At 45.6% G+C, this 12,899-nt stretch overlaps 1 long non-coding RNA gene across 1 annotated transcript; it reads right to left on the minus strand.

Moving 5' to 3' along the window:
- Positions 1 to 8,408: 8,408 nt before the first annotated feature.
- Positions 8,409 to 11,548, minus strand: LOC142602580 (uncharacterized). The gene is made up of 2 exons (XR_012836323.1): positions 10,643 to 11,548; positions 8,409 to 9,091 (listed from the first exon to the last, which is right to left on the minus strand). It is a non-coding gene; the product is annotated as an uncharacterized LOC142602580 (long non-coding RNA).
- Between the last annotated feature and the right edge of the window lie 1,351 nt (positions 11,549 to 12,899).

Raw genomic sequence — 12,899 nt, forward strand, 5'->3', positions numbered from 1 at the left:
AATAGTTTCACAGGTTTTTCTATTTATAGGCCAGCTTTTACTATGTGCAACAAAGCAAAGTGCTTCTTCATATGTGTGACTTAAGTTTTGATGTAACTATTCTCCTAATCGATACCAATCAGGATTTAAGGTGATTTTCCTAATTTTAGTTAGCTCACCTACCACTTTGTGGCTGATTGATTATCCTTAGCATGAACTTTTACCCACCCCATCTTGAAAGGTGTTTTTTCGGCTATATTTAGTAATAACTCCCAATCTTTGCTTCTCCAAACCAGGGATCTATTTACTTCCCAATCCAAAGTTTCCCACTGGCACCAACCCACACAGCATAAGAGTCTACATAGACGAGTTTTGCTCCATTCTGTGCTGCCAAAAGAACTGCTTTTATTTCTTCTACTTGTGCATTGCCTTCACCTTCTTCTATTACTTGTTTGCCAGTGGTAATACCTAATGCAACAGCCTTATGTTGCCATTTACTGTTTATTCTTTTTAGCTGAAGCCAAACCAAATGTTTTCTGTTGGTGTACTGCCAGTGAGGGGCAGTGCATCCAGAATGGGTAAAGGTTAAAAGGTTGTTGTAACGCTAAAGGGTCTGTGGTGATGGGCATCTGCAATTTGGAAGCCTTAGTGTGTCCTTCAGTTAATTGTGTATTTTTTTCTGACTGGTTTTTTTTTTGCGCAACTCCTTCTAGGGGAACAGTCCCCTTTAGGATTGCTTCTAGTAAATTAAATGCTCCTCTAGTTTGCACAGGTTGTCCCTGATGTATTTTCTCAACTTGTTTAACTGCTTGGATTAAAGATAAAAGTCCTTTTTCCCATGCAGAGTATCGTTGTTCTGTTTCTTTAAATGCAGTTGAGCTAAACAATAAAGGTCTTTTTGGCGTGTTTGGCGAAACCCCATTGGGCTATAACAGGGGCGTGGGGGTGTACTGGTATCAGTGACTGGTACATTTTTAATTCTTCAGTTAGAGTTTTGATCGCATCTTTATGTTCTAATTTCCACTCCCAGTATTTGCCTTTCCATAAGAGTGAGTTTAATGGATGGGAAATGATAGAAAATCCAGGTACATACTTCCTCCCATATCCTAAAGTCCCCATTAATTGTTGTAACTCCTTCCTTGATTGGGGCATTTGCAGCTCTTCGATTTTTCTTAAGGTATCTGGAGGAATCACTGCACTGCCTGCCAGCCACCAAGTACCTCACAATTGTACTTCTTTACTCGGTCCCCGACATTTCCGGGGTGGAATCTCAATTTCTGCTCTGTTTAGTTCTTGCCATACTGCTGCTGCCGCTTCCCCCACCTTCTCAGGGGAAGTTCCTCCAGTCAGAATATCATCTATACATTGGTGCAGTTTCACACCTTGGGGGAGTGAGACTGTAAGAGCAATTGTGGGTGAATGTTCATACCCCTGGGGCACTCTGTTGAAGATATATTGTTTTCCCCCCCAGGTGAAAGCAAACTTCTCTTTACCATTTTCCTGTAAGGGGACCATGCAGAACATATCTTTTATATCTTTTACATGGGGGTGCGGCTGCTCGCAAAGTAGCAGTGAAGCGTGGAATGTTCGGCGTAGCAGCCGATAGTGGGGCTGTATTCGCATTGAGTCGCCGATAATCGATTGCTAAATGCCACTTCCCATCTGGTTTCCGAACTGGCCAGGCAGGTGAGATAGATGGGGAGTGGGTTCTGGAGAGAATTTGTCCTTTCCTCACATTAGCAAGGACTTTGGACATTCTGTTTCATGCCGCAGCAGAGATCCAATATTGCGGTATACGAGTCATTTTTGACTCAGGGAGCACAGAGGTGTGCGGATTACACTCCCCCCTGATGTCACCAGGGTGCAATGGGTATCCAAGCCGAAGGACCCCATGCTGCATTGGGTGGGCGCCAGGTTCCTCCGGTTAAAACATTGAAACCTAAAACATTTTCATGATGATCTTTAATTGCAAGGCAAGTAGTCGCCGTGGCTTCTCGCCCAGGAGCCATCAATTGACCTTGGCCATTTGACACAACGCTGGCTCCGTTCACACCAATAATCTTAACTTTTTGCTGTCAGGATTGCACGCCCAGCTTCTCGGCATCTTGTTGTGTTAGTATTCAAATCTGTGCTCCCACAGCTATTAAAAACTTCACCAATTGTCCTTGAAGACTAGCTGGAATTAAAATATATGGGCCATCATCACTTATCCGCTGATAACCTCCGCTTTCCAGGCAGGCAGGCCCAATTGCCTTCCGGACACTACTCGTTTTTTGACTTCATGTCCTGCAAGTCCTCCCTAAGGGGGAGGAAGGGGTTGTCTGCCTTTCAGGGGAGGTGGGACTGGTGCTGAAGGAGTTGAAATACCTCCTTCCTTTTGCTGTTATCTCGTCTCTGGAATGCTTCCATCAGTCTCAAGATAACGCTGGCAGGCTGACCTGGAACCCCGTTCTGGGAACGCCTGGGGCTAATGCATTCTTCCATAATTCATTCCTCCGTTCTCAAGATTCTGTTTGCGGGTTTTTAAATTTGCTTCTCTTTGATTTAGTTTCTGTTCCCTGTTTTACAGGTCTTACTTTGTGATCTCCTCCCCGGGGCTTCAGGTTTTGTTTTTCAGCTGGTGCATGGTCCCAGCCCGTTTTGTGGCTGCAGGTAACCGTGCCCCATGTCTGCCCACGCAGGGAGATGTTTGTGGGCATTTTGAGCATTATCACCTAGTCCCTCATTGTGTTCTGTGTCTGTCTTGATCTTACCTCGTTCTGCAACTAGATGGGTTTTAAGAATTGCTGGGGCTCCTCTAATCAGTGGTTTTAACATTGTGAAATTTGCTGTACCAGGTAGTGGGACATCCCAGGTCCTCGCTGGTATACAAACAGCTTTTGTGACAGCTGCAGAGAGCTCACTTAGAGATTTAATGGTGATTATGGAGGGTTCGCCTCTCTCTATGGTGTCTGTTCCTCCAGCCCAATAAGCTACCCGGCTGGTGACAGAATGGGGGGTATTTGTTGGGTCAGGTCCTAAATTTAAGAAAACTCAATAGCTGTTGGCTTCATTCCCTCTCAACATTATTCGGTCACTGCCACTTAGGCACACTCGCGACAAGTATTCAGTCTTGGTTTCACTTGGGTTTCTGCTATATTTCTCTTGCAAATTTGTCAATTGCAATGGATCCCAGGGGATGGTTCGTGCAGGTGGCCACCCCGAGGTCCCACGTTTCTGTTTTAACAATGACTCTGGCTTCATATTCAGGAGCATTTCTGGAGAAAAAGGGATCATTTACTTCTGGCTCGCTATCACGGGGATCACCCCGGATATCTCCATACCAGTCTTCAGGGGATACTATTAATTTCCTAATCTGTACGATATTAGGGGGTGAGGAGCCTGTATAAGCATCATTTTGACCTTTTCTCCCAACTTTTGTCTTTTTTCCTTTTCTTCCTGTAATTGTTTTTGCAGCTGTTCATTTGTTAAAGACAGTAATACTCAGTTGCCTTTCTACCTTCTATTTCTTTCTCTAGGTCCTGCTCCTTTCTATTTCTATCCTCCCTTTCGTGATATGCAGCTTCTAAACAGGTACCTCGCATCATGCAGATAACTCCTTTCCCTTTTCCATCCTTGGCATGGGGCCCTGATTGCTTTTAAGTGTTCTTCAATGACTTCCCATTGTGCCAACTCTCACAGGCCCACTCTTCTGAGAATTTGGGACTGGATTGACTCCCTGCCTCCATAAATGATCACTGATACTACTTGCCTTCCTGCCAACTGTGCCAATTCACAAATGGAGTGATAGAGATACACTTCACTTGCAAGAGAGAAGCAGCAGTGTATTTCATTAACAAAGTTCAATGGTAAATGTGGCAATGGTTTAACAAAATTCAATGGCAAGGTACACTTGATAATTTACTGCATAAAGGACAGGGTCAGACAAAACTGCCAGGAAGACCCTCCTGCTGAGTCCTGCAGTTCCTAGAGGACCCTTTTGATTTCTGAACTCCTCCTCAGAGAGGAGCCTAGATGCGGCTGGATCCAATCCTAGTCCCAGACTTGGCCAACAGTTCATGTCTAAAGGATTATATGTGCACAATCATCCTTTATATCACTTGGCTAAGATCTTCAGAGTTTCACCGTGCTTATTCCCAAGTCACTTAACAAGTATCTGATGTGCTAAGGATTCTCTCAACCTGGAGGAATAACCTTGAGAGGTGTGCTTACTCAAGGAGACATCCTGGCCTGCAGTCTGCTGCTGTGCAGGACAGCTCAAAGGGCTCCTGGGCTGCTCACTGTTTATGGGGGTAAGATGATTGACTAATAGTCATATTTGCATACTGACCACAGATGTTGGTTTCTTCCAAATCGGGCTTGAGTCGGACATTGACCAGCACTGTGGTTAGATGGGTGCGTTGCTCAGATGAGCCCTTGGCTATTGTGTCGTTATCTGTCTCCAGACCCATTTTGAGAGGGATGCAGCCATCCCGACCAGGCGCAGGCATTGCCACTGCCGCTGGTGGTTCTCGCTTGAGCAGGGTTATGAGAAGTAAAGGTCAGGTTGGGGGTTGGGGGGAGAGCTCCCCAGGACTCCTTCAGTTGTTTCAAAAGCCAGGACGGCCCTGACCAGCCCCTTACCAGACAATTTAACTTAAACATAGAAGAAGGTGAGCAGACGGACCAGCAGAAATGCTTCTTTGTCCTTTTGTGCTCTCAAATCTGGTAAACTGTGGAAGAGACCCTCCAAAAGAAGTGAAGGGAGGACCATGGCCAGTAATGTCTTGCACCAGGTGCACAAAGCAGGAGGGAATATGCTATAGATCAATGCTTCTCAAACCAGTTGTTGCTAAGGCTGTGCACAGCAAATTCTGTGTTACCACATATACTGCTGAATACTGAGCATGTTTGTCTATGATGACTGCAAATGAAGTTTCGGATAGTGATGCTCATGAAGGTCAACCTCTAAAAAGACCTACCAATTTTGTATCATTATGATTGAAACAGTTACATCAAGTCACTAATGTCCGAAATTATAGATGGCCCCAAGCATCCCCCACAAGAGAAGAGTGCTGCCTGTTGTAACCACTGCAATACGTGACTCAGACGCAGGTAACCATCTTTTGTTTCTTCTGACTTTGATCAGGCCTTAAAAACATTGAGTCAGGATTCAAATCAGCATAACCTCTTGCCATCTTTTTTCAGCAACTGAAGATACAATCACTCGGCACCAGAACGATGACACAGAAATCTGCAGCAGACGATCAAATTTGCAATAATAAATTGACACTGGAGCCTTCTCCCACAATTGATAGCTGCTTAGTCATTCCTCCCTCCACCTCCTGTGATCAGCCCCACCTCTGCTGCCCCTTCCACGGCTTCTTTCCTCAGGACACCCCTAACACAGGTTAAAAACACCTGGTTGTGCTCTCAGGATACTGCAGAAACAAGGGAAAGCGTGTCTTGTTGCTGAGCCCGCTCTGCGTGCGCTAGTGTTATTTTTACACTATGGTGCAAAAGGATGCAGTTGCCATCAGCCAGGGCATGTCTGACCTTCTGAGACAAGGCTTTGCCTTTCAAAAGGCAGAAAACGTGGCATGTGCTACTGCTGTTGCTGTGGCAATACCCATGCGCAGTGAATGCTGTAGCATTAAGTCCCGTGTTAAATAAACACGCAGCTACAACACAAATTAAACTAGCTCAGAGCAGCTGTTATTTAGATGGTGGACATTTTCTTAAATTAAATGGTTTTTTTTTCCCAATATTGCTATGAGGAGGCAGAGTATGCTCAGTCAATCTCAGCTCACCAGAGACTGACCTAACTGCTCTCTCTCCTGCTCTGCATGGCTGGGGCATACATCAGCAGCTGAATCATCTAGACCCAGAAGAATGGAGCTTCTGCTTGCGCTAGCACGAAGGATCTGACTTGTTCCTCATGCTCACAGGTAGGGATGCAGGGGCCAACAGTGAAACCGGAATGAAGAACTGTTGCTGATTCAAGGTCTCCACACCCCTCTCACCCCTTCTTGGCTTTCTTAAATAAGGGAGAATACTTACTTTGAAACTTGCCAAATTATTTCTGTGGAAAAAGAAAAATTCCTAAAAGAAAGGCTGTGTCAGTATCAGTGAAGTTTAAGTGTTAAGTTTCAACATTCTCAGATTAACTTTCTCTTAACTTTAAAACTTTTGTCATCCATTGATGTATTTTTAATGTGAGTGATCTCTTAATGTTTCCAGTTATTAAAACAAACTATTTAATTTTAATTTTTCCATAACAAGCAAATCTAAAATAGATTGCCGTTAAATTTGTTGCTGTTTAAAAAAAAAAAAGCAGATGTCAGTGGAATGGAATCTGATTTTTCTTTATCCCTACTACAAAGCATGTCAAACCCCAGCGTGGCCAGCCAGCTCCTTTCCTTTAGGACGTGCCTCACTCTTGCTTTGCATGTATCGGATGAGACCATCTACAGTTCTGCCTGCACAGATCGCTGGGTTACAGAGGCACTGCCTAAAGTCTGGGGACTGGGTGGAAAGGAGGGTGTTGTACCGCTAAGGAAGAGAAACTCTCTTCCACAAGGAAAAGACATTTGGTTCAAGAGTTACACCCCTTACACTTCCCCATGCTCACAAATGGCTCTGGTTTCCTTACACAGCATTACTGGTCTCTCACCAGCCTGGCTCTTCCTCTTCTGAAATCGTCCCATGGCGTCTCTCTCCAGCCGTCTTACCTTGAATGGCATCCAAAAGTATTTCCCTTCCCTTCCCTTCCTGTCAGCCTCTTCATTTCCAACAGCACCTGCCCTGTAGCTTTGCATTTGTTCTGCTCAGCATGGGGATTTTCAAGGATCCCACACAACATGGCATGTCTCTGCAATATGTGAAATCCCAAAGGCACCTCTGGATGTCACAGCTATGCAAGCAGGTGCCCGGGATAAGACACCAAGAGCCAAACAAGTCAATATTTGCTTTGTATTTTACAGGAAAAAAGGCTAACAGGCTCTCCCTTGCTAACAGGTCCTAAAAAGAGGCCTAAATCACAACCTCAGCCTGTCTCCTTCACACCAGCACAGGCATTACGTCATCAGCTTTGTCCTGCCAATAATTGCTAACTGCCTGCAAACCCCTGCCGAAACAGGTTGGAGAGCTTTAGGAGCTAAATCCTCCTCCAGGGTTTCGAACAAGTTTCACAAGACGGTTCAAAGCCTCAGCAGCTGGAACAGTGATATGATGTCACGTGCTGCAGATGAAGTGCTAATACTTGTCCATAATGGATTTGCTGGGATGCGTTTCATGTTTCCTCCACCTGTTGCCCCTCTTGTGGAATCCTCCCGTCCCCAGGGCCTTGTCTTCATAACTTCAGATATCTGTTTGTGGGGAAGCAGAGCTTGGTTGACCTCACTCTTTTTCACCTTACCTTCTCGTCTCATGCTGACACGAGAGCTCAGTGGTTCCCAGGAGTGGGATACACGGTCTGGGGAGAAGGAAAACAGGCACAGGCTCCTCTGAAGCTGTTAGCTAACCAGCTAATTAATAGCTTGCTGACTGCACTCTTAAAAGTACGGTTAAAGGAGGACACGCAGTGTGTATCTTGTTTGCCTTAAGAGATGGTTGTAAATGAATTCACATATTACACAAAGCGGGATTACTTGGATTGATACGTTATGTAATTACCCAGACCAGCTGGTGGGGAGAAATCATAACCAAAATCAAGCTCCTGAACAGATGGGTTTTCTCTTCCCATACCCACACGTCCAGTCCTGGTCCCAACGTTTTGTCTACATACACAAAGTGGGTATATTAAATAATGTGACTTTCCTGCCAAGCATATAGGGACCACCTAGAAGTTTACTCTTGCGAGGAGAGAAAAATAAAGGTCTGCATTGTATCTAAACAGGCATCCTTACAAGCAGGCTCTCTCAGAAAGGTTTGGGGGTAGGGGAAGAAAGGTTAAATCGTTAGAGGTCAGGCAACCTGGGCCCTCTCTCCTATTTGGACCACAAATTTCCTGAGAAAGTTTGGCTTCTGACCTCAATTTTTTCCCCTAAGAACACAAAAAAGTATCTGAAGCTTTGTCCAAGGTGCCCATATACCACTAAAAACTGCCTGGGATCCTAGGTCCTTAGATTAACTCAGTGAGAGTTTGGTACCTTAAACTATATGTAGGCACTTAAGCCCAGATTAAAAACCAAACACACACATGTAAACAAGGTGACAAAGCATGTCTGTGGTCAAGCAGGGATCTAGACCCAGGCCTCTAGTTAATGGCCAAATTATTTCTGAAATGGTCTGGCTGTGCCTCCATCCCCTAAGCTATCAAATGGGGTGAATAGGACTCCACTGTCTCATGAGCACGAGGCAAAGCTAAACACGTTCAGATTAGCCATGGCTCAGGTATTGCACTGATGTATAGAAGACCAGGGACTGGCAGCAGTAACAAGAATCACAAATTAGGAATTAAAATTACTTTTAATAGCAAAATAAGCCCCAGTACAAGTAGGGCCAAATCTCCTCATAGTTGCATCAAGGCCTGGACTGCAATGAGGGCAGTGAGAGAAACATTTTGGGGACAGTTCATTATGGAAACTAGCAGTGAAATGAAAACCAAACTTGCTCCCACATTACAGTTGAAGGCCAGTGGACTACTGCATCACTTAGTCTGACCTCCTAAAAGGTGTAAGTTTTAATGCGTCACCCAGTGCTACCTCTCAAGCCTTACAGCTTGAGACTGACTAAAGCACAACCTCCAGAAAGTCTTGGCTTAATCGGCTGAAGGAGACCCTACCACCAGTCCCAAACGTCATTCCCCGTTCATGCGAGTGGGAGGAGGCCTGGCTCAGGTCACCACACTTGTCACTGGAGGTGGAGGAGGAGGTGATTACCTCCACTTTCCAGAGGAAGTCACACGCTGGGTTTTGCAGCCCTGCTCACATCAGCGCCGACGTTGTCTTTGTCACAGCAACAGCAGAGGAGATCTGTCAGACAGGCGTGTGCAGAGGGCTCCTGATGGCAGCATCCTGCAGCGGGGACGGAGCAGCACGACTGGTCTGGGAGAACATGCCGACTGCGTCAGACTTCGGAGAGAAACCACGTATGGCCCCAGTGAGAGCGGGGCGAGGCAGGCTGCACGCTTCTGTGGCAGGAAAAGAAAGCAAGAGGTGGGCTGTATGACACGGCTGATGTCACGATTGACTGAGAGGAGGTTTAAGGAATCCCCCTTCCTCTCCTGGCAGCTCAACACCCCCCTCACCAGCTCTCTCCCTCCCCCTTTGCTTCCCACATCCCCAGATCACTTCCTTTGCTGGGACCAGCACAAGCAGCGGTGGGGCTGTGCTCTGGAGCTGATCCAAGTTTGCACACACAAAACCCCATCCGAACCCAAACCACAGCCTGTTTTTTTTTTTAGCAGGGCTATTTTCAACCCCAACGGCACAACAGAGGGTGAAAAGACACGTCATGGTGGAGCTGTTGTGACCAAAAGCGGGAAATACTTTTCCTCCTCCCATCCCTGCCCATCCCTGTCTCCATCCCTGCTCCCAGAAGTTCCCATTGCCTCCTTTCTGTTGGCTTTGGGGCTCGTAAGACCTGCTTCAGCTCATTAATCCAGCAGAAAATGATCTGGTTTGACTTGCTAGCTTATTTCTTTCACTAGGGTGCTCTGTGAACCCAGGTTAAACCACGCTTTGTAACCTCCTAAAAAACCCCTCCAGTGATTTCCATGATCGGGGTCACAGCACAGGCCACCCATGGCTACCCTGGGTGGGGTGGGACAGCATGCAGCAGCGGGTGGGCAGGACGGGACCAGGGCTCGGGACGGGGGAACCCTCTCAAATCAGCTTCATCTCCAAAGGAACTGGTGGCAAACAGCAGCCTGGGCACAACACCAGCCGTAATGATCCCAAATAAGCTTTTGTTTTCTGCAGCAAATAAGATGTGTTTTGTTCTTAATAACAGAAGAAAACCAGACCTAGAAAAGCATAGACAACATAGCAAAGCAACCTGATTTCTAAAAACCTACTTAAATTACTGCCTAAATATGTGCATTTAGGTGCTGCATGTGGCTTTCCCAGTAAGTCAGTGATTCCTTCGCTATTTGACTCTAGGGACCTTTGCCCACCTTCAAATTTTCATGAAAAAACAACCCCTTTTTCACTTCTAAGACCGCCAAAGAGCAGAGTCCATGGGGAAAAGGTCTGAAAATTCTCAAGACTTGGGAGCGGGGTTAAATAGTATGACAAGATGATCCACGGGGAGACTTGCAATGCTGTGAGAAAAGGGGACCTACATTTTTCACAGTTCCCAAAGCAACATTAAAATACAGAGTTTTTTCAACAAGGTCAAGGATAAAGTTCATGACTGAGAGTTAAATAACTGATCAGGCCCAGTGGTTTTCACAGCTTGCTCCCATAGCGAAAGGAGTGCAGCACACACACAGCTGGGATTTGTGCCCTGGCCATTTTGCACAGGGGATGCACCAACTGACCTGATTTCCCCGCTGCAGCTCTGTTGCCCACAAATATTCTGTGACCCAGCTGGGCTGCCAGAGCAATGATGTTTCCCAATTGTCTGATCATCTCTCTGGGTTATTTCTGAACCAGAGAGCTGCTAAACATACGCAGCCTCTGCAACACGTTCACACGGTTGTCACATCTCTGCTTGCCCCAGCAGAGCACGCGACACATACCTGCACCGGAGCACAGCTAGCCCCATGGATACCACGTTGGGATGCCCACCAGTACACACTTCAATCTCCTGTAGGTGCCTCCTGGTATTTGGGTTCTGGAAAAAAAAACAAACGAAAACTAGCTGTTGAGGCAAAAGCCCTATCTTCCCACAGATCTTGGTCCTTGATTCTTACTTTGGCTTCTTTTGTACTGCAGGAGTCCATTTGCCCTCCTCCCCTAAACACCACAAAGCCTCCTCCATTACAAAGTTGAAACCTCTGTGCAAACCCCTGGTGTTTATTTGCTTTAGTCCCATTGATAATCATTGAATAATTAACAAATAAACCTTAAGAATGTTGAGTGCTTCTTTCTCCCTTCCTCTCCTTCCCAATTATACAACACATTGATAAGATCATTAGTAATCATTTAACATCTGATTTTCATGTTTGTTGTTGTAGTTGCTGTAATATTTTTGCCTTTTAAAATTCCAGAACTTGGCTTTTCAAGAGTGACTGAGGTTGTGTGGGAGAGAAGTTTGCATCCTTGCCAGGGCCCCAAGGATATGCTTTATATCTGGACTGCTTAAAATCTCCCTCATCGTCAAGGCTCCTGTTGCAGCTACCATAATTTCTGTTTTGTTATTGTGTAGGACCTTCTGTTTTGTCATTGTGAATGACCTTCTTAGTCTAGAAATGCCACTCTAAGATAGAGTGGTACTGCTTGCTTTCTCTTCCTGTTGGAAAACTTTGGTTAGTAACTTTAATTCAAAGGTCTCTTCTGCACTTGAGATGTGTGAACTGGGACCAAATTTCCTACATAACCCAGACCAGAAAATTTCACCAAGTGGCTAATAACAAAATAAGAGAGGATATAGGATGCAAATTGCTGTGACTTTGAGGAGCTCCTGCTTGCTCTTTATTTTAAACACTAGGAAACAGATTTCCAAGTGCCTGGACAGCACAGCAGTAGCACTCTTACTCTGCTACTGCAGAGCATGCCTGGAGCGGTGCTGAACATGCTTTGCTGTTCTGAAAGTGCCTTAATGCAAAACAAGAGTATGTTGAGGATCAACATCTATATATACCAGACATGAACAGCAAACACAACTGTGCAGGCAGGACCCTGTTTGAATTCTGTACTGGGGTGCCCATTTGTCAGAGTCATACTTTGATCATCTGATGACTCAGTGAGGTCTTCTTCATACAGCAATACCAATTGTCTTTAAGATCTGCGATGCTCTTTGCTGACGCGACCACTGCCAGATATCCTGGGGACAGACTGCATCACGGAAAAGCTGCACAAATTCCAAAAAGCCTCCTCGAAAACCTGATTGAAAGTCATCTAAAAGCCCGGTACAAGCGTAGAGCTTTCCCAGGAATCCCTTCAGGACAGCAATCTTTCTCAGGAGGATTACACTAAACCACTTACTCAGCTATACTGGACTTTGTGGTACAGCACTGTGCTAATCCTCACCCAGGAGATAAACACCTCATGCTACGGCAAGTAGATGTGATGGTGATGTGAGTACTCCATGTGTAATAAAACCTGCAGTAAAACAACACTGCCAATGCACTGCAAAGTCCTATTATGGATCAGTCCTACAGCTGCCTCTCTGGTAGAGCTGTTATCTAAGGTGACTGACTTAAATTTGAACAAGCTGCAGTTAGACACCCACAGAACACCAGCTCAGGACCTCTTTGTTTTTGAAACAGATCCTTCTTTATCTGTGCATGGCCAGCATTCATAGCAGAGGTCCTCTGCTGCTGTCATTTCTGGCATGTGACAGACTGAAAAGTCCCAGCTATGATGTCCCAAGCAGGGCTGCCCAGGCAATGTAGAGATCCAGTCCCTTTTCATCGTAGTGGAGACGAGTCATCCTGCTCCCCCAGCCGAGCTTGAAAAATCTCACCTTTCATTTTATTATTCAAAACATTTTCAGTTTTGTGGAGGAGGGTTTGCTGATATTTCAGAAATGAGAAGACAGCTCCTTCGTGAGCTTGTAACTAGGGAGCAAATGAGAGCTCGTTAGAAAATGGGAAAGGATTGCGGGGGGAGTTACACATTTCCCACCTAACTCCTGTGGTTTTTTGCATTACAATTGAGTAGCTTAACAAGGCTTCTACCACAGATCTTATGATATAAGGTCTTTTCCAGGAAGCTCAACTTCTTGGGAGTCAGAGCAATAGCTAAGACCCTCAAGAGATAATACCAAAAGTAAAAGCACAGGTTTCTGTTTCACAGGACTGAAAACAAAGGCAGCAGGAAGCCTCAAAATTC

The sequence above is a fragment of the Balearica regulorum genome, chromosome 7, assembly GCF_011004875.1.
Source record: "Balearica regulorum gibbericeps isolate bBalReg1 chromosome 7, bBalReg1.pri, whole genome shotgun sequence".
In the NCBI taxonomy this organism is placed as follows: domain Eukaryota; kingdom Metazoa; phylum Chordata; class Aves; order Gruiformes; family Gruidae; genus Balearica; species Balearica regulorum.